Source organism: Stenella coeruleoalba, assembly GCF_951394435.1.
Source record: "Stenella coeruleoalba genome assembly, chromosome: 9".
Classification (NCBI taxonomy): domain Eukaryota; kingdom Metazoa; phylum Chordata; class Mammalia; order Artiodactyla; family Delphinidae; genus Stenella; species Stenella coeruleoalba.
This window is the reverse complement of record NC_137155.1, coordinates 45,058,177-45,082,949: the sequence shown is the minus strand read 5'-3', so window position 1 is coordinate 45,082,949 and position 24,773 is coordinate 45,058,177. Positions and strand designations below refer to the sequence as shown.

General features: G+C 39.2%; 1 pseudogene across 1 annotated transcript; it reads left to right on the top strand.

Moving 5' to 3' along the window:
• Positions 1-1,452: 1,452 nt before the first annotated feature.
• On the top strand, positions 1,453-4,271 carry LOC307191734 (liprin-alpha-2-like; annotated as a pseudogene). Its single transcript has one exon. The product of its transcript is annotated as a liprin-alpha-2-like (transcript).
• Positions 4,272-24,773: the final 20,502 nt, after the last annotated feature.

The following is a 24,773-nucleotide window of genomic DNA, read 5'->3' as shown; positions in this document are numbered from 1 at the left end:
TGTTCGTTGCTGGTATATAGAAACGCAGCTGTTTTTTGTGTGTTAATCTTACATATTGCCACCTTGACAGGTTTCCATAACAATTTCAGTAATTTGTATATCCCCCTTTGTGTTGTCTATGTAGATGATCATATCATCTATAGATGACATTTTTCTCCTTCCATTACTTTTCTACCATTTTCTCCTTGTCACATTATTTTAAGACCTCCAGTACAATGTTGAATACCCATGATGATAGTGAGTATGTTTATACTGTTCCTTAAGGAGAACACTTGTAGCATTTCACTATTGAATACATCTTGTGTTTTCATATACACTGACAGATTTGTTCTTTGAACTGGCCTATATCTTTTCTTTTACTAATTGTGGTTTTGGTATTAAGTTATAACTTTTAGAAGAAATATTCCACTCTGGTTTTTGTTATAGGCCCTAAAGAGTTTGTGAAAAATTCTTCTTCTTTTCCTTGAAAGAAGTAGAATTGTTCTATAAAACCATCTGAGCCTGGTGTTTGATTTGTGGGAGAAAAATGACTACAAGTCTAATTTCTTCAATGGCCATAGACTAGAGTTTCTACTTATTGAGACTGTTTTAATAATTTGACCATTTCACGTATTTCTAAAGTTTTTGGCATACAGCTGTTCATAATATCCTCTGCTTGATTTCTGCAGTGTTTGTATGTCTTCCTTTTCCTTTTCCCAAATTATTTACCTATGCCTTTTTCTTTTTCAGTTTTGTCAATTTTCTTATTCTTTTTGAAGAACTATATTTTGGCTTTGCTCATTCTGTCTATTGAATCTTTATTTTCTATTTCACTTATTTTTATCTTTATTAATTAGACCTGCCTAATTTCTTTAGAGTTATTCTGTTTTTCTAACTTCTTAAAGTTGTATATTTAGCTCATTTATTTTCAGAATTTCTTCTTCTCTACCACAAGTACCCAGGACTATGCTCAAAAGTAACAGTTCTCACACATGAAAAGATGCTCAACATCGCTAATTATAATATTAGAGAAATGCAAATCAGAACTACAGTGAGGTATCACCTCACACCAGTCAGAATGGCCATTATCAAAAAGTCTACAAACAATAAATGCTGGAGAGGGTGTGGAGAAAAGGGAACCCTCTTACACTGTTGGTGGGAATGTAAATTGGTACAACCACTATGGAAAACAGTATGGAGGTTCCCTAAAAAGCTAAAAATAGAACTAGCATATGATCCAGCAATCCCACTCCAGGCGTTTATCTGGAAAAAAATTTAAAAAGATACAGAGTGTTCATTGCTACATTATTTGCAATAGCTAAGACATGGAAGCAACCTAAATATCCATCAACAGATGAATAGATAAAGAAGATATGGTACATATATACAATGGAATATTACTCAGCCATAAAAAAGAATGGAATAGACTGGAGCCTAGAGGCTCTTTGGTGGGGCTAATGGCAGACTCCAGGAAGGCTCACGCCAAGGGGTACTTCCCAGAACTTCTGCTGCCAGTGTCCTTGTCCCCGCAGTGAGCCACAGCCACCCCCTGCCTCTGCAGGAGACCCTCCAACACCAGCAGAATATTGAATCCCTGACAGGAGGGCTGACTGGTTCTAAGGGGGTTGATCCACCGGAATTTGCTGCACTGACAAAAGAATTAAATGCCAGCAGGGAACAACTTCTAAAAAAGGAAGAAGAAATTTCTGAACTTAAAGCTGAAAGAAACAATACAAGACTGTTACTGAAGCATTTGGAGTACCTTGTGTCACGATATGAAAGGTCACTAAGAATGACGGTGGTGAAGTGACAAGCCCTGTCCCCCTCTGGAATGTCCAGCGAAGTCGAGGTTCTCAGGTCACTGAAATCTTTATTTGAGCACCTCAAGGCTTTGGATGGAAGGTAAGGGAGTGACTGAGGGTTTCTTTAGAGTCTCTGCACTGGAAGAAGAACTAGCTGCTGCTAATCAGGAGATTGCTGCTTTGCATGAACAAAATGTTCGTATACAAAGAAAAATGGCATCAAGTGAGGGATCCACAGAGTCAGACCATCTTGAAGGGATGGAACTTGGCCAGAAAGTCCATGAAAAGCGTTTGTCCAATGGCTCTATAGACTCAACTGATGAAACAAGTCTTGTAGTTGAACTATAAGAATTGCTTGAAAAACAAAACTATGAAATGGCCCAAATGAAAGAATGTTTAGCAGCCCTTTCTTCTCAAGTGGGAGAGGTGGAACAGGAAGTAGAGACAGCAAGAAAGGGTCTCATTAAAACAGAAGAAATGGAACACTAAGTATCAAAGGGACATTAGGGAGGCCATGGCACAGAAGGAAGACATGGAAGAAAGAATCATGACCCTTGAGAAGCGTTACCTCAGTGCTCAGAGAGAATCTACCTCCATACATGACATGAATGACAAACTAGAAAATGAGTTAGCAAATAAAGAGGCCATCCTATGGCAGATGGAAGAGAAGAACAGACAGTTACAAGAGCGTCTTGAGCTGGCTGAGCGAAAGTTACAGCAAACTATGGGAAAAGCTGAGAGCTTACCTGAAGTAGAGGCTGAACTGGCTCAGAGAACTGCAGCCCTAACAAAGGCTGAAGAAAGACATGGAAACATTGAAGAATTTATGAGGCATCTAGAAGGTCAAATTGAAGAGAAAAATCAAGAACTTCAAAGAGCTAGGCAAAGAGAGAAAATGAATGAGGAGTAGAACAAAAGATTATCCGATACTGTGGATAGACTTCTGACTGGATCCAACAAACGCTTACAGCTACACTTAAAGGAACGAATGGCTGCTCTAGAAGAGAGGAATGTTTTAATTCAAGAATCAGAAACTTTCAGAAAGAATCTGGAAGAATCTTTACATGATAAGGAAAGATTAGCAGAAGAAATTGAAAAGCTGAGATCTGAACTTGACCAGATGAAAATGAGAACTGACTCTTTAATTGAACCCACAATATCAAGAACTCATCTAGACACCTCAGCTGAGCTGCGGTATTCTGTTGGATCCCTAGTGGACAGCCAGTCTGATTACAGAACAACCAAAGTAATAAGAAGACCAAGGAGAGGTCACATGGGTGTGCGGAGAGATGAGCCAAAGGTGAAATCTCTTGGGGATCACGAATGGAATAGAACACAACAAATTGCAGTGCTAAGCAGTCTCCCTTTTGAAAGTGACGTAGAAATGTCTGACATTGATGATGATGAAAGAGAAACGATTTTTAGCTCAATGGATCTTCACTCTCCAAGTGGTCATTCTGATGCCCAGACCCTAGCCATGATGCTTCAGGAACAGCTGGATGCTATCAACAAAGAAATCAGACTAATTCAGGAAGAAAAACAATGTAGAGTTACATGCTGAAGAAATTGAGAATAGAGTGGCTAGTGTGAGTCTGGAAGGCCTGAATTTAGCGAGGGTCCTTTCAGGTACCTCCATCACTGCCTCGATTACAGCTTCTTCACTGGCCAGTTCATCTCCCCCCCAGTGGACACTCAACACCAAAGCTCACCCCTCAAAGTCCTGCCAGGGATATGGATAGGATGGGAGTCACGACACTGCCAAGTGATCTAAGGAAACATCGGAGAAAGACTGCAGTGGTAGAAGAAGATGGTCGGGAGGATAAATCAACAATTAAATGTGAAACTTCTCCTCCCCCTCCCCCTAGAGCCAACAGGATGACTCACACCCTCCCTTCTTCCTACCGCAATGATGCCCTAAGTAGTTTAACTGCCTCCCTCAAGCCTGAAAGCCTTGGGCTTGGCAGTGCCAACAGCCACCAAGACTCTCTTCACAAAGCCCCCAAGAAGAAAGGAATCAAGTCTTCAATAGGACGTTTGTTTTGTAAAAAACAAAAACCTCGACTTGGGCAGCTCCGAGGCTTTATGGAGACTGAAGCTGCAGCTCAGGAGTCCCTGGGGATAGGCAAACTTGGAATTCAAACTGAGGATAGAAGACTGAGGAAAAAGCATGAACCTCTAGAAGAAGCTTGGAGAAAGGGATTACCTTTTGCCCAGTGGAATGGGCCCACTGTAGTCGCGTGGTTAGAGCTCTGGTTGGGAATGCCTGCTTGGTAAGTGGCAGCCTGCGGAGCCAATATGAAGAGCGGTGCCACTATGTCTGCTTTATCAGACACTGAGATCCAGAGAGAAACTGCAATCAGCAATCCTCTGCATCGCTTAAAGCTCCAATTAGCAATCCCGGAGATGGTTTCCCTAACCAGTCCTTCAGCTCCTCTGACATCCGAAACTGTGAGTCCATTTGTGCACCTTCCCTCTCCCAGTGCTGGGTGAACAGCAGCATCTCCAAGTCCACAGAGCAAATCTGTGGCAGCATGAATTATTCTGAGGAGATTTAGCTTGCTCTTCATTAACCTTGCTGCTACTCTTAATAGGTTTTCAACTGAGCAGCTGTGATTCCTACCAGACTTGAAGCCTGCAACCAAGATAGACTTTTGAGCTAGCCTCTAAAGTTTAGATTTTTCTCCCAAGCAACAAGACCAAGAGTTTACTCTTTTTCAGAATTTTTCTTTTTAATTTAATCTAACATCTCAGGAGATGAGCTATAGGCATTAGTACTCTTTGTACTTGTAATGCTAAACTCACTACTTCTTAAGCAGTTTTCATAATTATGAAAGTTCCTCAGTATTTAATGCTTTATAAATACCAAGTGGATTACCTTCCTTCAAAAAAAAAAAATGAATGAAATGATTCCATTTGCAGCAACATGGATGAAACTAGAGATTATCATACTAAGTAAATCAGACAGAGAAAGGTAAGTATCATATGATATCGCTATATGTGGAATCTAAAAAATGATACAAGTGAACTTATTTACAAAACAGAAACAGACTCACAGAACTTGAAAGCAAACTTACGGTTACCAAAGGGGATAGGGAGGGGAGAAGGGATAAATTATGAGCTTGGGATTAACATACACACACTACTATACATAAAATAGAGAACAAACAAGGACCTACTGTATAGCACAGGGAACTCTACTCAATGTTCTGTAATAACCTATGTGGGAAAAGAATCTGAAAAAGAATGAATATATGTATATGAATAACTGAATCACTATGCTATGTTCCTGAAACTAACACAAACTTGGAAATCAACTATACTCCAATAAAATTTTAAAAAACCTGTTCTCTATTTTGTCTTGCAATACTGGAAATGACACTCTTCAAACCACATTTTTCCTTTCCTTAGGGTTGCCTGTTAGTTTCTTCCAATAGCTGCTAAAGGGAGACTAGGAGACTGGAGGAAGGAGAAGGAACCTGTCCCTTCTGTGTTTGCTTCCTGTTAATGGCACCCCAGAAATGTTTCTTTACTTTGGCAGTGACATTTTTTGTTCCAGTTTTTTCTATAATCCCATAACCAGCATCACTGTCTCTCCTTAGAGACACCAGCACCAGGTGGCCAGTGCTTCCTTCCTCAGTGGTTTGATTCGAAGATCTGCAGGGACGGGGGGCTTCCTCTGAACCCCTGAACATCAGCACCTGCTGAACAGCACCCTCTCATCAGAGATCTGGGTCCCAGCTCTGAGGAGTCTCTTTTCCAAGCTGTTAAATTCCGAAAATAGTAACCTCTTCCTATTTTCCCACAGCTCTAGAAGTAACAGATATTGCCTGCAGTTACTATCCCTGTTGCCTCAGTTGTCCTAAAACCTCTTTACACAGTTCCTATATTAGTTTTTTGTTTCCCTGAATGAACCCTGATATAGTCATAGACTATATGGATTAACTAATTCTTCATGAGTCAGTTTTAGTATGTTCTATCATTTTAGATTTTGAACCATTACATCTGCTTCAAAATAACTTCTGCTTGTTTTCTGCAGCCTATATATAGCACCCTTTTCACTTTCAGACTTCTAAAAGTAAGCTATAAAGTATTCTTTTAACATGAAGATGCTCTAGTTGCATCTTGGAAATTTTTATATATAGTTTTTCATTCACATTTGGTTCTAAGTATTTTAAATTTTTGTGTGGTTTCTTTTACCCACGGGTAATTAAAGCATGTGTTTAAATTTCAAATGCATGAAATTTTAAAATTCCCCTTTTGGTAATAATATCTACCTTAATTTCCTTGAGTTCAGAGATTAGGATATGTATGATATAGATTTTTGAAATTAAGGAGTTGCTTTATGTCCAGTTCATAATGCATTTCAAAAAACATGTTCCATGTGTACTTGAAAATGTATTCTAATAGTGAGCTCAGAATTCTATATATATACACATTAGATCAAGCTTTTTAATTGCGTTCAAATCCTCATCCTTAGTGATTTTTTTTTTTTTTTGCCTACTTTTAAAATCAATTACTGAAATTGGTGTGATATAATCTAACTGTGCTGGTGGATTTTTCTATCCTTGTAATTTTTCCTAATTTTACTCTCTATATTTAAAGCTACGTTTTAGGTATATATAACTTCAGAATTATATATATTCTTTTCTTGGTGAATTGGGAATTGTATGTACCTGTGACCCTCTTTATTTTGAACATTGTTTTTGTCTTAAGGCCTGTTTTATTTGGTATCACTTTAGCTCTATCAACTTTGCTTTGGTTAGTATTTGCCTAGTGCGTATTTTCCCATCTTTTCACTCACTACCTTTCGGTGTCCTTATTATGAATTTTTTAATGTATACTGGTAAATAATATATAGTTAATTTAAAAATAATCTAAAGATCTCGGCTTTTAACTGGAATCCTAGTCAAATTATATAGATTGTGAGGACTGATATATTTGTATTCATTTGTATTTTCTTATTTTGCAGTATTTTTTCCACTTCTATGTTTCTCTTTTTCCCTTGCCTCCTTGTATGTTGGATGATTATTTTCCCTCATCAATTTTTTTCTTCCTCTAGTTTAGAAAGCATGTTTTAGTTGTTTTTAAAATTCTCTCTCTCACACACCGACACACACAATATTAGTGTATGATTTCTGTGTGAATTTGTGACATAAAACATTTAAATGATATGAACCATTTGAAATGTTAAAATATTCTGGTCAGTGTTTTATGTTCGATAAATATAAATGTTTAATGTAATAAAATAACATTTTAGGCTTGAATAAATTCATATTATAGCATGAAAGTTCCAATATTTCTCTAAAGAAAATCCAGAAAGAGAGAGAGAATAACAGTGAGTCAAAAATTGCTTTTACAAACCTGACAGCTATTTCTCATCACGTTTGCATTAGTTCTTACATGTCCTAATAAAGGATATTAAGATAATTTGCCATTTTTAAGTCTCATTTAACCTTTTTTTTTGCAATATACTCTACTGAATACGTTTTTTATACTTAATTCGTTGGATGGGTATCTCTAAAGAAGGTTTTGTTATCTGAATTATTTTCATCTTGTTTAATAATGTAATTAGAGTGGTCCCTAAAGACTGAGTTAGGAAAACCTTCAAAGCCAAACCCCTGGCACTTAAGAGAAAAGAAGTGTCAACAGGACTCATGTATGAACTGACAACAGGGCAAACTTCAGCTGCAGCACTGTGGAAAATAAAACTATATAATTGAAGAAAATTTCTGCTCTGTCATATGTCTTACATTTTTGAACTTGTCAAGAAAAGTTATTTTAAAGATAGAAAGGCTATATATACACCCATAGTTTTTCAAAACAAAATGAATTTGACTAGTACACTTAGGGAGAGGGCTGTGACGAGGGTTATGTCTGAGGGAAAAAATTGAAAATCAGAATGTGTACCCATTTCTCCCCAGTGTAGACACACTCTCAACAAGAGATTGAACAAGCTTTCTTCACAACTTCTTAGGGATTTACTTCTTCATGCACATCCCCTTATAACCATGGATTTCCTTCACTTTTCAAGTCTAGGATAAAACTTTAACATTTCCTACCTAACGACAAACACTTAATTCAAGTGAGTGAAGCTTGGGTAACTGATAAGGTACATAACAAACCCTGACTTTCCCAATACTCTAGTCATACATGATGCTTTTTGGTGACCGTCTTATGAAAACAACGTAAAGCAACAGTATTTGTCTTGTGATCATTCTAGTACACTTAGCTGATTCTAAAAATTCAAAATGGGATACATACCTGGACACACAGACAGACACACACACACACACACACACACACACACACACACACACACACACACACACCACCACAGCCCTGCTTGTAGCTTCATCATGGATATCAAAATCTGCAAATATGTTTTGTTTGGCTAATAAGAAGTAGGAGAAATAACTCCTCCATCCTTTGGACACATAGTTCATACTTGATCCAGGCAGCCAATTAATTATGAAGGAGTTTATTTTATAAGTAGGATGTATGAGGACAAGGAAGAAAATCTTACTTTATACCTACAGAAAAATAAAGCTTCAAGGACATATGCAGCAATAACCAGAAGGGGGAGGGGCACAGCTGTCTGTGGGAAAGCAGGACAGATTTATGTCAACTCACAATCTCCAGGCATAAACCCTCCTACCATGATCATATTGTAAGACACCAGTGCACGTTTTTACTACATTTTTTCTTTCGTTTTTACTACATTAAGAGATGTTTTTCCTAAAAGATGTTTTTACTACATTAAAAGATGTTTTACCTAAAAACAAAAAAAAATAACACTGAATTTCTAAAATGCAATTTCCAGACACTTCAACTAACAACGGCTTAGTAACACCTCGTACTAAACTAATAGAAATTCTAGTCACTTTAAACTCTGATTTTTCTGATTTATTTTGCCGAGGTTTATCATAAAAAATATTTGAATAGTTAGATATTTTAACTACCTATGTATATATAGCATTAATCCTTAGTTTTGAAAAATAAAAATGGTTTTGTTTATGGCTCTGCATACTTAAACCTTTGTATCTCATGTTTTCTGTTCACTCTGAATCCCTAGATTCACATGAAAGACGTCTAAAAACTATCTGTGGTATTGAATTTACATGCTCAAGGTATTTTCACTTGGATTCTTTCTTTTAAAACTTTGCCTGCATTTTGCTGGTATCAACAGGAAGCTTTAGGATAAACCCACTCAACTGGGATTGTACACACACTAAAAAAAAAAATCACTAAAGTTTAACTTTTTTCTGAGGTGTGTTGTCCATGGTTTGGGCTGTATATCTCTCCTAAATATTAAACATCTACCTACTGATTTGTGACATGCAAGGAGAAGATGGGGTGCAACGTCCTTTGAACAAAGGAGCTATATGGGGCATTATTTTAGGCAACTGCTTTACGGCCCTATAAAGGGCATAAACATACCTCCTAACATTCACTAAACAATTAGGGCCTCTTTTTTCCCTCTCATGAAAAACAATTGTGGGTTTAGCAATTGTGGCTATCCTCTGTTTGGACAGTCACACACAAAAATATTTGGCATCTTTCTCAGAGGAAAGTGCTTGCATGATGCGACAAATGGGCATGTAATGCTGGTAAAATTCCTGGGAGACTTACTCCTATCTAAGAATTATGTTGTCTGTCGGTGTACAGTGGCATAACTTCCAGTGAACCTAGCTGAGTGAGATATTATGGTGGACTGTTCTCATGGCCCTGCATTTCCACCCTAGGGATTATTACGGTGCCCCTTCCTTCCTCTTGTTCCCAACCTCCAAGTCCAGAGCTGCTCATATATTTCAAAGAAAGAAAACCTTCCAACGAGAGCGAAATCCAAATAGGGATTCCTAAAAAGTTCGTCAATGTTATTTTGAACAGAGAATAAAAAGGTACTGGAAAAGCCCTTTGCTCTTTGTCTCTCAGTTTCTAGAACTTTGTGCCTTACTCTTTTCAAAGGAACCAAATTCCAACCAGGATTTGGCAAATGCCTTATAAGCAAGCGTGTCTACTTCCCCTAGTGAACGTTCAATTCCTTGAAGTACCTAATTCACTTTTCTATCTGCCTGGAGCTGAGTCTTGGTCAGGAAGCACTTGGCAGGAGGGCTGATGGGTAAAATCAATTTGTACTTTACTCATCTACACAGTGAAAACCTCTATTTGTGGCATCATCTTGAATCCAAAGAGCAAGGCAGAAGGACTTGTCTACCCTAAGAGGGTGAAAAAAGACCAATTCTCATAGAGAGTCATGGAGAAATACAGAGGGGTATTTATTAATTTCCAGGTGACTGGCTTAAGTCCTTTGTTGGTTTTAAAACAGCCAAATGCTTCTGAGATTCCATATTTCAAATGAGTGTCAGAACCCTGCCAGCAGGTTTCAAAGACTGCTGATTTATTTAACTTTTTAGTCTTGGAGAAAAAAAGAATAAAATCCAGCAGGAGCCTTTTTCTGCAAGTTGTATTGTAAAGCACTAACTTGACAACAAAGAAGAATAGTTCTCTAACCTGCCTCACCTTAGTATTGGAAGTATGGAGGAATTTACTCATACAATCATCTTGAAATAATCAATAGATGTAAAAGATGCATCCTGGGCTTCCCTGGTGGCACAGTGGTTGAAAGTCCGCCTGCCGATGCAGGGGACACGGGTTCGTGCCCCGGTCTGGGAAGATCTCACATGCCGCGGAGCGGCTGGGCCCGTGAGCCATGGCCGCTGAGCCTGCGCGTCCGGAGCCTGTGCTCCGCAACGGGAGAGGCCACAACAGTGAGAGGCCCGCGTACCGCAAAAAAAAAAAGAAAGAAAGAAAGAAAAGATATATCCTAACAAAGGGAAAGAGCCCAGCTGTTATTCAAATTCTGATAATCATGCAGCTTCCAAAGGCAGGAGGTAAATATCCTCCCTGCTCACTTTGGACAAATACACAATTTTGCCAATAGATTTCACCTAATTGTATCATTTCATTTCAATGGGAACCAGGGGTTATTAGAACTAATATTTCTTCACCCACACAGTATCTAAAAGACGGCAAATAACTAGAAAAGAGCTAAATAGAGAGATGGCAAGGAAAAAAAGTCTGTGGGGAAATATCAGCCTTTGCTGGTGTCTGCTATCACTAAAATAGACCTATAATTATGACACTCAAACAATGGAGCACAACCTTCAACGGCACACTTGTCAGAGAGGAAAATGCATTAAGTGGATGGTGGGAGAGGGCTACCAACATTTTACCTAATTTTAATTTGTTCTGAAATGTTGGCCCACTCCCTGAACTTGTGTCTTACTTCTAAATTGCAGATGATTGGGTTTGCCCAGTAGAGCTGTCAAATCCAAACTTTAACCTGGTTGCACCACTCAGTGGTCTGCCACTGAGTCTTCCTTGAGACTTGGAATAAAGTTCACAGTAAGGTGTCAAGCTTCCCACACTCCCAGAATTCGGCACGTAGTCACTCACCCTCACACCCGCTTCCACTAGAGCAGTGGGTGAAGCCATATCCAAGGAGAGCCTCCTGGTCTAGTGCCTGAACCACCGGGCAGGACAGATGCTTCCCCTTAGGATCATCTGCTCCCTGTTGGGGACACCCAGTGTTTTGCCTTAACCGTCCATAACCTCCAGACTAGTTATCTAGTTTCTAGATTTTGCTGTTTTGGGTCCAGTCCTGAATTCACCTTTCCCACAAAACATCCTCTACCTACATGATGCCTTCAAAAGCATTTCTGGAACATATTTGTCACCCCCAGGGCACTTTTTACTTACTTCCTCACATCAGAGACCTACACACGTCTTAGCTTTAAACCTACTGAAGACAGGTCTTTGGTTTCTTAAAGTTCCTATATCCTTACCACCTAGATTTCTTAAACATAAAACAACAAAATCAATGTGGGAAAATATCCATGGATTTCACTTTAGAGAATATTTTTCAAGGTAATTTAGATTTCCTTTAAAATGCACTGTGAACACTCACTTTAATGAGGTCCTCTGTTCAGTACTTTTATAAAAAGGATAATTATCCTCTAATAGTTTCCTTGGTAAATTCAGATTTTTTAATACAAAATTTCAAGGCAAACTCATGGAGGATTTGGAACCCTCTGGAAGGCATCCGAATGCTATAATAATAATTCATGCTACAGCAAAAAGTTTGCCAAAGAAGTAATGCCTTTCCACGTGTTAGTCTTCTGTTTTGAAATAGAAATCACAATGTTTTACAACTTCTAAGTATATCTAAGCCATGCAGTTTGTTCTATATTTCATTTTTTTTTTTTTTTTTTTTTTTTTTTTTTTTCCATACGCGGGCCTCTCACTGTTGTGGCCTCTCCCGTTGCGGAGCACAGGCTCCGGACGCGCAGGCTCAGCGGCCATGGCTCACGGGCCCAGCCGCTCCGCGGCACGTGGGATCCTCCCAGACCGGGGCACGAACCCGTGTCCCCTGCATCGGCAGGCAGACTCTCAACCACTGCGCCACCAGGGAAGCCCTGTTCTATATTTCAATTTTAAAGACGATACTGATTCAAGAGTTCTAGATCTTTTTCTCCAAATCTGTGTTCAAATTCTCTGGTTTAAAATGACCTAAACATTCCTCTAAAGTCCAGAGCAGCGTTTCTCAACTTTGGCACTACTAACATTTGGACCAGATAATTGTTTTACTGGGGTCTCTCCTGTGCATTGTAGGATGTTTAGCAGCACTTGTGGCCTCTGCACACTAGAAGCCAATAGCACTCTTCCCTAACCTCCATGGGGACAACAGAAAATGCCTCCACACATTGACTAATGTCCCTGGGGAGAAAATTCCATTTCCCTGTGATCCCCAGACCAGCAACGATGACATCATCTGCGAGCTTACTAAAAATGCAACTTTTAAGCCCACCCCTCCTGACCTGCTGAAGCAGAATTTCTGGGGTTGTACACAGGAAATGGTCATTTAACAAGCTCTCCAGATGACTGTAATGTGCAATAAAGTTTGAGATACACAGAGGCCAAGGCCCAACTAAGTAGGATAGGGCCTGGCATTTGTACTCTAATAAAGTTCTTCCAATGATTCTGATACTGGTCAGAATTTGAGAGTCACTAGTGCAGAGGTTCCTGAACTTGTCTGTGTATTAGAATCACCTGGGGCAGCGTGGGGTGGGGGGCAGAGATCTTTTAGAAATCCCAAAGCCCAAGTCATATTCCAGACCAATTACATTACAACCTCGGGGGTGGGGAGGGTGGGACCCAGGCATCAGTATATTTGAAGCTCAAGTATTGGTTGTATATTATTAGACTTACCTGGGGGAGCTTTTGAAAACACTTGTGACTAACCCCACCTTCCATCAATTAAATCAGAACTCTTAAGGCAGGATTCAAGCATCAGATGTTTTTTTTCTCCAAAATGCAATGTCCCAGATGATTCCCATGTGCATCCAGGGTTGAGAACTACTGCTCCAGGTCTGCATAAATATTGATAGGCAGAATGGTGTAATTAGGGATGCAGACCCTGGATTCCCACTGGCTGAGTTTGAATCCCAGCTTTGCCACTTCCCGTTGGACCTTGGATATGTTACTACTAAGCCCCCATATCCTCATTTGTCAAATAGGGAAGATAATAATGGCACTTATCTAGGGGGTTGCTGTGAGAATTAAATGAAATGACCCATTTAAAGCACTCTGCATGGTATCCCTGGAACAAATTAAGTACTTGCTAAAATTCATAATAATTTTTTAAATCAAAAGCTTATGGGGAGACTAAACATTAAGAAAGACATCTCTTCAGAGATAAATATTTATAGGCAAATGTGTAATTCCTATTCCAAGCGAGACAAACCTGTTGGTGTCCAGAGTTGTGTTTCTAGCAAATGGAGCTTGGCTACAAATTCTGGAAGCTGTCAGTTTCAAATAAGCTATTTTAATATTGCCGACCACCCAGGTATTCATATACAGAAGGCATGTGATGAAAACATCCTTGCTTTGCTCCTGCCTTTTATGGGTTTGCTGGAGTCCACAGAGAATCTGACCATGGCTCCTTTGAGGCTGTATGATTGGCATTAGCTGAAACTTCCCCTATGTACCCCCCATTAGCCCTCTTAGAGCACACTCCCTTTAACTCCCTCTATGCTACGCCCAGCAGTCCCTGTACCTTGAGTCTCTGGAGCCTCTCCCATTTTCATGAATTTCTGGATGCAGAGAAGAAGGTTGACCTTTTAGCAGAGGATCGTGATATTCACAGAAACGTCTCTCCATGGTAAATATAGCTCAGAATCAGCATATTCTAAGACATTTCTATAGACCTTGATGATTTGCATCACTGCCTGCACAGGAAGTTTTACATGTTCTAACAACGAATTGAACCTCAGAATTTTAAAATACCCACAAAAATAGATTTGTTGATGTATGGGTGCAGGTCTTAAAAATCAAGGCAATTCAAATAAAATCAAGGAACGTTCTGATAAGAAATTAAGAAGATTTTGTGTCACTTTCTAGTTCTCTTTTGGCTTGTTATTATTTTCAACAGATTGTGTATTTGCCGGAGCACTCTGAATCTAGGTATCAGCAAGGCATGGTAGAACCTGATAGAACTACGTGTAAATCCTGATCCACAACTTATTGCTTATGTTTCCTTGGGAGAATTCATCTTAGTTTTCTCACCATTTTCCTCATAGTTATGGTGGGTGTTAAATGAGATAAACAGCAGGTAACTCAGGTGTCACTCAACTCATCCCCTAGTTCCTGCAGACAACAAGTCTATGTTTGAGACAAACAAGAGCAGGTACAGAGAAGTAGCCATCATGATGTTTCAAATTCTGGGAATTGTTTTCAACATTTAATCCATGCACTGAAGGAGAGAAAAATCTTCATGATCCCAATGAATCCTCAAAGGATATAAAAATAATGACCTATATTGAGGCTTTTGTTTTATGGAAAGATTTGTCATTTTGGTCTTCTATTTACACAGAAATTAAATCAAGTCTAATTTGCTACCACCCTTTGCTTCTGAGTAACCCCAAAGCCGTCTCTAGGAGGTGATAGAATTCAAATGCCTCAAACAAGAGCAAATGCCTATGGACACATTTCACCTCCAGAGTGTTCTGATCAGACGAGCTATGAGAGTCACTTACATGATGTCATGGCGCTTTGCTAAGTGCATATTCTGTTAACTGAATGTTTAAGCAACAGAAGTCCAGCTTTTGGTGTTTATCTTTAGGAACTATTTGGTGGGCTTGATGGTTTGTATAAGCCTATGTTTACAATTGCAGATGAAACTTTTAAGAAGTAGTTCAAAGCTGGAGCCTGGGCTAAGGATAAGTGGTCAGTTGGAGACAGGAGTGTTGGTCATACAACCTGAAGCAATTCTCAATAAACATGTAATCTTCAGACCAGCAGCGCCTGAGGATTTGTTAAAAAATACATATGCTTAAGTCCCATTACAGACCCACAGGAGTAGAACCCAGCAATCTGTTTTAGTAAGCTCTCTAGATCATTCTGATGTTCATTCAAGTTTTAGAGCCACTGCTCTACCGCAATTCTTCCTAAATCTTGGCGTTTATCACCAAGAATCTGTTGCAGAGCTTGTAACAAAACAAAAACAGAAAAACAAAACCCAAACCAACAGACATTCTCATGCTTTCAGTGACCCACACAGATGGGGAGAGGAGGAAAAATGGGGGATAAAAGGAGGAAGAAGGAAAGAATAGAGGGAGAGGGAAGAACAGGAGGAGAAGTGGGGAGGAGGAAATGAAACAGCTTTTGCTTTTTTAAGTCAAACTAGAATACTTCTTTGATATATCTATATTTAATACCATTTTCAGAACTAGGCTTAAAGGATTTGCGTTAACAGCAAGCCTTTAAGGAGGCCTAAGGTTAAAAAAAAAGTTCCCCTTTCCCCTAATTTTTGACTGTTACTGTGATTATTTAATTTAGCCCTAGTTAACTACAGGATTTGATTAGCGTATCTCTTTCTAACACACTTGAAATATTTACCTTGGAGTCAGACCCTTTAAGGACTTGTCCTAAGCTCCAGAATCTTAGGCTTGGAATTAAAAATAAATCCTGCTAACAGTTTGGCCTCAGCATTCTGACCACCGCCTAATTTTCTCCATCTTGAACACTGGGAAACTATCTGCCTATGGAGAATAATTGAAGACAGAGCCCTTTATGATTCTTCCTCAGCCGGAATCCTCTGCCATTTCCTCTGACTCTCCCACATCTGATCTCCTTGTGTGCCTGAATAAGAAAAACTATCACAGAAAATACCTGCAAATGAGAGCCCCAAAAGTTTTTGTGACAGATTTTCAAATATTATAAGGGGGAAAACACTATTCCCCTCTCTTAAAGGAGAGGGGCATCACCCTTTTATAACAGTAATTCTAGCACTGGCACCTAACTAGGGAACAAAGGCCCCTTTCCAACTCCCTGGACCAGAGAAGTGGCAAACTCTGACCTGCCACTTATTTTTCTACAACCCATGAACTAAGAAATTTTTCAACATGTTTCAATCATTTAAAAATGTAATCAGAGCCCAAGCACATTCATTCATTTATTTATTGCCTATGGCGGCTTTTGTTCCACAAAGTACAAAGGCAGTATTGAGTGCCACTGTAGTTCTGAGTATCCACGCTACAAAGACTATAGAGGTCATTTAACCCACAAAGCTGAGAATATTTCCTAGTGGCCCTTTTCAGAAAAAATATGTTGACCTTTGTTCTAGACCCCCTGCTATTCATCCCTGGCAGTGGTCTCCCACCTAAGTACCTAACTTGTTTTTTATTTCATAGGCACAGTTTTTACAATCCACTTTCCTTCTGGAAGAACTTATTCCCCATTATCTTGTATCTTATTATTTTATAATTTAAACAACATTTAGAATAGGGGCTTTAGTAAGGATATAAATTAGAGACTTCCAGGGTTTGACCCACCTGCGACATAGGAAGTCGAGGCTTAAGGCTTGATGAGAAGTGGAACTCATTTTTCTCCAGGGCCATTTTCTGCCCTGAAACAGGAACAATGTTTCCTCCAACAACTTTTTTTTTCCTATCGTGAATAAATATATGAACAGACTTCTCTATACAAAGCTACAATGGTTTTAAAAATTCCACTTTCAGCTATTTTGACTCATTTTCCACTTACACGTCATAGTAAGTTCTTAATTTTTCCCTTCAAAGAATCCAACAGAACATTCCTTGAAACAGGTGACTGATAAATGAGTATTGACATTTGAATTACATTTAAAAATAGAAGGAGAGAGGATGAAGGGGAGAGTATGAATCAGTCTTAGAAAAACAATGGTAATTCCAAGTTCTAAAATCACATAAGAAAAAAGATCAAGAAATAACTGAAAACCAACAGCAACTACTTTTCAACATTGCAGCCAAGCAAAGTCTAAAAACAGACAGACTTTCTTAAATTCAGCTGCTACTGACCAACATTTTGGTTCCCTTGCTTTCTGAATGTAATGGAAAATCAGCAAAGAAGTACAGAGTTCACTGTCACCATTGATTTCAGGTTAGCTCTCATAAACCTCTCCACTTTTCATTGCCAATGTTATTGGCATCTTTGAGCAGTTACATGATAAAATAACTCACAAGCACGCAGAGCTGATGGTTCTTTTGCAAACTAAATTGCTAAAGAATGCACTAGTTTTATAGACAAATCACATTTTCTTTGCACTATTTTTTGGTGTAAATACCTTTTTTTATGCTTGACAGAAATCCACTGCTCCCATCTCAAATTATGTCACAATCCCAATAATTAAATGCCAGAGAGAATTGCTACTCAGAATACCATTTACATGTTACTTTTAATAGTTTGCATTTCTTTAAATGTAGGCATTCAAATAGTTATTGATCTTATTTTTAGTGGCAGGGCAAATGAACGTATGTAAAAACATGGTAGGAATTTGTGCTGGGCTCCATAGTGAACAAGTAGATGAAATGTCTACATCTGTGGATTTTGGATGAATGTTTCATGGCCTTCACACTGAACAAATTTTAGCTGGAGGTAAAACAGCAAGAATGGTTAAAGGAAAATGCTACTTTCATTGTTGAAAATGACAGAACAGCCCAAATTCACTAGGTGAATAATGTGTAAGGCACTGTGCTCATTGCCTTACACGTTTTATCTTGTTTCTCTCTCTGATGACTTTTTCTAATTTTCAACACTTTTGATCCAGTGTTCTATCAAGCACCATCTCATGGCAGGTGGAAACAGGTTAAACAGGCACGAAGAGGCAGGGAGGATGTAGTCTGCCCTAGTGTAGCTTTTCACTCTCACAGCACCCAGTCATCTGGGGAGAAGATGGGTCTCTCACGTCTAGGTTCTCAGAGTAAAGGCTAATAACATCACAGAAGTAGGTGCAAACATTTTTCTGGGTTCTGGGTATTTTTCCGGGTTCTGGGTATTTTTCCTTTCTGAGGCATGATGACATCTCATGATGAATTGGTTAATGTTGTGAAGGCATAGGGATGTCAAGTTACTGATTCTCAGAGAAGGTTGGGAAGCCAGGAGACATCACTTCCACATTTTCATGGACTGTATCAGCTCCTCCACCATCTACACACACACACACACACACACACACACACACACACAGTTCCAACTTTAAAGCAATGAAAAAAGGAAAATTCCAAGTTGGGACTGTAGCAATCACTAAAATAGGAAGTGAAAGCTGGTTTTAGAATCTGATACGGTTGAGGTGGCTTCAAGTTTGTTTCTGCTGTTTAAGGCTGAGCTCCTGAGGGAAGACAAACAAAAATTCCTCTATTTACCTATTCTTAAAGAAAACAACAAAACATTAAACTCATCTTTTGGTATACCCCATAATGAGTGATATGAAGCAAAGTCTTACATTAATTTTGAACTTCTTTTTTCAATAATAGAGGCATGGAATAATCCTGATGGATATTTTAGACTAGTCTTCGTCATGTGTGCCTGTGCTGCTAGAAACTCATCAAGAGTAAGTAAATCATTACAGTCAGAAACCATGCGGAATATCCTTATATATTAGCTGCTGAGTGACATTCCTTGATTAGCCTAAAACCCAAAGGGAGGACAAGTCAACATTAAAAGTCCTCGGTTTGTCTATTATCCATAAATTTTAGGCTCAAACTGTGTTCTTTTACTATTGTCTGTTTTATTTTAAAATATTTAATATGTAGGCAATTACCCCACTACTAAAAGGTCATATATTCATGACAGGTATTTTGTTTATTTATTATTATTATTTTTGCAGTACGAGGGCCTCTCACTGTTGTGGCCTCTCCCGTTGCGGAGCACAGGCTCCGGACGCGCAGGCTCAGAGGCCGTGTCTCACGGGCCCAGCTGCTCCGCGGCATGTGGGATCTTCCCAGACCAGGGCACAAACCCGTGTCCCCTGCATCGGCAGGCGGACTCTCAACCACTGCGCCACCAGGGAAGCCCCATGACAGGTATTTTGAATAAGAGACTTAGTAAATAAAATTTATGCCTAGAGTTCCTGAGAATTAAGTAACTGGTATGGTATCTGAAGTCAGCTGTGAACCAATACTGACTAGTCCCTTTCTTTAAAAAGCAGACATCCAATCACTGAGGAATAAAAACTGTGATTTACAGACAAAATATCTATGAAAGACCAAATACATCTACCAAATCAAGACAATTAAAAAAAATCCAAACTGGAAAACTCTGTTCAAAGTATTTGTTTGTGAAAATGCATTTGCAGATATTATTAGTACAGCTCCCACGTGAAGATTATAGACTTCGGCATTTTGTGTTTTTTTGAAGTGTCATTAAACGTGGGATAGTGCACAGCTTTAATGTACAATGTGTATTCAAGAGTGTGTGGGTTTCAAAAATGGGAAGAAGCCCTAAACAGACATTTCTCCAAAGAAGACATACAGATGGCCAACAGGCACATGAAAAGATGCTCAACATCGCTAATTACTAGAGAAATTCAAATCAAAATGACAGTGAGGTATCACCTCACACCAGTCAGAATGACCATCATTAAAAAATCTACAAATAACAAAGGCTGGAGAGGGTGTGGAGAAAAGGGAACCCTCCTACACTGTTGGTGGGAATGTAAATTGGTGCAGCCACTATGGAGAACAGTATGGAGGTTCCTTAAAAAACTAAAAATAGAGCTACCATACGATCCAGCAATCCCACTCCTGGGCATATATCCAGAGGAAACTGATTCTAAAAGATACATGCACCCCAATATTCACAGTAGCACTATTTACAATAGCCAAGACATGGAAACAACCCAAATGTGTCCATCAAAAGATGAATGGATAAAGAAGATACAATGGAATATTCCTAGCCATAAAAGAAGAATAAAATAATGCCATTTGCAGCAATATGGATGGACCTGGAAATTATCATACTAAGTGAGGTAAGTCTGACAGAGAAAGACAAATATTATGATATCACTTACATGTGGAATCTAAAAAAATGATACAAGTGAACTTATTTCAAAACAGAAACAGACTCACAGAACCCTAAAAAAAACTTATGTTTACCAAAGGGGACAGGGAGGGAGAGGGGGATAAATTAGAAGTAGGGGATTCACAGATACACATAAAATAGATAACAAGGACCTATAAAATAGATACCTATAAAATAGATAACAAGGACCAACTTTATAGCACAGGGAACTATATTCAATAACTTATAATAATCTATAATGGAAAAGAATCTTAAAAAGTGTCTATATATCTGAATCACCTTGCTGTACACCAGAAACACAATATTGTAAATCAACTCTACATCAAAAAAAAAAAAAGTGTGGGTTTCAATGTTCCTGCACTTCATGTGGTCTGTAGTGCTTAAAGCTTTCAAAAACCGTTCATATTCTTGAATCCTCTTAGTCTGTACCACAGCATTATTGAGGAGACAAGAAGTATCACTCATCAGAGAGAAGGCCTCAGGGTAAAGGATATTATCAAGGTCACAGGACTATAAATGTTGGAGCCATTACAAGAAGTGAAGTCATACTCAATTCATTTTCCTCCCCAGCACCTCTTTTGTACAGTGAGAAGAGCATTGGAGTCATTTAAGTGTCTCTTCTAAAGCTAAGACTTTCTGATTCTGCACCTCAGTTTCCTTGTCTCTATAATGGAGTGAACACTATACTACCTAAGTAGGTATATGTTAAGAGTCTTCAATGCAGAATGCACACCTGTGTGGCCAGAGTTCCAAGTGTGCAGTGAGGACTCCCCCAGACCTCACTGACTTCAGTTTGCATGACAGAGGATAAGGCTCAGGGGATTGGAGGGCTGCTGGGAAATTTGCAGTACTATTCAAGTTACGGGAGAGAGTGAAGTCCTCATCTCCCAAAGGTTAGGAAAGACTTATGTTAGGAGTGATAAGGACTTGTAGTAGGAAGTCAGTGGGTAAAAAGGGATATTCTTTGGGGGCTTGTGTCAGGTTTGGAGGTTGGGGCAGAAGTGAAAGATGTCATAGATACATCAAGTCTGATGAAAGTTGTAACATGTTATAATCACATACACACGTTCATAATAAACTCAGAAGGTCTGGACGCATAGTTTGGGTGCTAAAAATATTAACCCTTCCTTCCTCTTTCCATTTCTCCCTTTCCCTTTCCTTCTCTTCTCCTTTAATATTGGATGAAGGAGAGCCTCTCCCTTAACTCACCTTAATTATTGGAGGAAAAAAAGAGTTAGAACCATACATTTGGGAGCATGTCTTGAGACAGTTATGCAAATAGCTGCTACAACCAGAGAATTATCATGAACAAGAGGAAGGCTCTACTCAGAGCTGAGAGAACAATTTGGGCTACAAGCCGTCTTGTACCAATAAGGATTTCTTTTAAGTCCAAGCCTCAGAAAATGTGAGAAACAGAAGAGCTTAAGTTCATAGGTGTTTATTTATCCCATTCAATAAAAATCCAGAATAGGCAGTCCAGACTGGCGTACCAGTGGTAAGTGCCTTCAAGGAATTAGGACTCTCTATCCTCCCCTTCACCTTTGGTGTATTAGTTGTCTATTGCTGTGCAACAATGTTACCATAGACTTAACAACTTAAAATGACCACTTCTATTATCTTACAGTTTCTGTAGGTCAGGAGTCTGGGAATGGCTTAGCTGGGTCCTCTGCAAGACTGTAATCAAAATGTTGGCCAGGGCTGGGTTCTCTTCTGAAAGTTCGAGTAAGGAAAGGATGGCTTCTGAGCTTGCATCACTGGCAGCATTCAGTTCCTTGTGGAATGTTAGACTGAGGGCCTCAGTTTTTTGCTAGCTGTTGGCTGGAGGCCACTACAATTTTTAGCTGGTCACTGGTCAGAGGCTCCCTCTAATTCCTCGCCACATGTAGGTCCCCCATCATGGCCACTTTCTTCATCGAAGCTAGCAGGAGACTCTCTCAGAAAGATGTTACCCTCATATGTAACACAATCACAGGAGAGACATCCCATCACCTTTGCTGTAATCTATTGGTTAGAAGCAAGGTCCCTCCCATACTCAAGGGGAGGGCATGAACATCAGGAAGTGAGGATCTTGGGAGCCACCTTATAATCAGCCTGCCACATCTAGCGTGGGCACAAGATGGCTACTGCATCCCAAGACATCCTGTCTATGTCCCTGGCAGAAAGGAGAAAGGGAAAATGTGGCACCAGGAGACATCCTCTTACATATCATTGATCAGAATGTGTTGCACAGCCACACCAATGCAAAGGCAGGCCAGGAACTCTAGAGTTTAGCTTCTTCATCTTCTATAATACAGACAACCAAAAGGGTTGTGTTATGTTAATTACCTAGGGTCTACCACCTACTCCTAAGTAGCAAAGGAAGGCTATAATGGCCTGGAATAGTTTGGATGAGGACCTATGGTTTTTGAACAAGAAAGGAAATACTGGTGTGACTAGGGTTTAGTGATTTCCCAGACGAGGTCAACAAGACATGAGATGACCATGGTTGTGACATGATTTATTTTTCCTACCTCTCAGGCAGATGTGGCCTAGGGAAATGGCAGGGGTAGGGGGAGACTACACATATATGTATGGAATAAGGATGTAAAAGAGTGATACAGATTTCCAGAGCACATAAAGAAAGCAGCCTCTTATTTTCTATTCAAAGCTCCAAAAATAGTGCAAATGGACCTTCATTGTATATATCGGCACTGCATCAGTCTTGCTGCTTTGCAAATCTAACGAAAGGATCTTAGCCTTTTTCTAACGTTCTGAAGAACTTTAAAATTCTCGTACAAAAGGAGAATGGCATAAAAATGGAAAAGTTAATTATTTTCAAAATTGTTTTCAGCAGTTATAATTTATGTGAACTTTGTTTTCATATGCGTGGCCTTAACACTTCACTTTAAAACTACTTATTTACTTTAACCTTTGGAGTGAATAGTTCTTAATTTAAATGGATGACCTTGAAAAAAATCAACTCTGGCTCTGCTTTATACCAGAAAGAAATTAACTTGGCTGGAACTTTTCACCAATGTGGTGGCACTGCCTCAAGACAAGGTTTCCTGAGAACTAAATACTTTATAATCATGAAAGAAAATCAAAGTATTGTCTCATTGTGTGCTCTTTGGATGTGAAAATTGTTTACACAAAAACCAGGCTCAACCTTGCCTGTAATATTTTTTTCTCGTCACTGTATATTTTATTATTTTTTGATGGAATCAAGTCAAACTCTAGCCATATCAAGGTCCTTTATGAAACACAAGTATATTCTGTCAGTTTGAGAGATGAGTGGCAACACAAAAGACTCTTCAATTTGCTTCTCTGCCTTCCTTTTTATTAACTTTCCCAAAAGAGCATAACAATTTTAAACGAAGTTCTTTAGCTTTTCGTTCTGTTGAAATATTTCTGGTTTATCATTATTTGGGCCAGCAGACTGGAATATATTTATATGTTCTCTGTCTTTGTTTATCTAAAATGTTTCTTCCGAAATTTCAACGCTGATTAAAACCCTATTGCTAATGCTCTGGGAAACATCCAGACGGTACTATCCTGGATTTGTTAAACCAGCTAACAGCTTTCTCCCAGGTAGAAACGATGCAACACTTTGATGTGAATACTAAGACTGCCCACCGTGAGAATATGTAAATATAAAATACATATAAAATATTTATTTACATAAATATAAAACAAGAGAAGAACACTCATTCATGGAGTTCCTTGGGGGCGGTAAAATGGAAGATTTTAGAGTTGGAGGCATAGATGCACTTACCCATTTGGAGTTCATGTTTTGTACAAGGTAAGAGATTTAGTTGCAATAAATTTCTGTTTCATACCTTGACGGCTTTTCTCAACTCCTAATTTGACATAAACAAGTCGAAAGGATTCAAGGGTAAGCCGAGCTGTGTTTTGATGTTACCTGGTATCAGTGTTCAGCTGGACCATGGAGGACTTTGCTTCTTTAGCTACTAGAAAAGCTCTGTGTTTAAAAAGGTAGTCAAAATCACATCTCAGGTACAAGAGGATGGAGTGATTATCTCGGCAAGTTTAGGAAACATTTCTGACAGTGGTAGCACCTCGTGGGCAACTCTCCTGTATGAGTATGGCTTACGGGGTCAGCCTCCTCTGCTGGGCAGCCCTTCTAGTGACCAGCGTTTCTTAAGGCTCCCTCTCATTCTCATATGTTTTATATGGGTGACGACCTATTATAGTTTCTGCTGTAACAAATTATTACAAATTTAGTGGCTTAAAACAACACAAATTCATCATCTTTAGGTCAGAAGTCTGACATGGATCTTAATGGATTAAAAATCAAGGTGTCAGCAGGGCTGTTTATCAGTCTGGAGGCTCTAGGGGTGAATTCATTTCCTTGCCTCTTCCAGCTTCTAGAGGCTGCCCACATTCCTTCCATCATGCCCCCCTTCTTCCATTTTCAGTGCCAGCAATGGTGGGTCAAGTCCTCCTCCCCCTGGCGTCACTCTGACCTCCTGCCCCTCTTCCACTGTCATAGATCCTTGTGATTATATTGGGCCCACGTGGATAATCCAGGATAATCTCCCAATATTAAATGCAGCTGATTAGCAACCTTAATTCCATCTGTAACCTTAACCCCTTTGC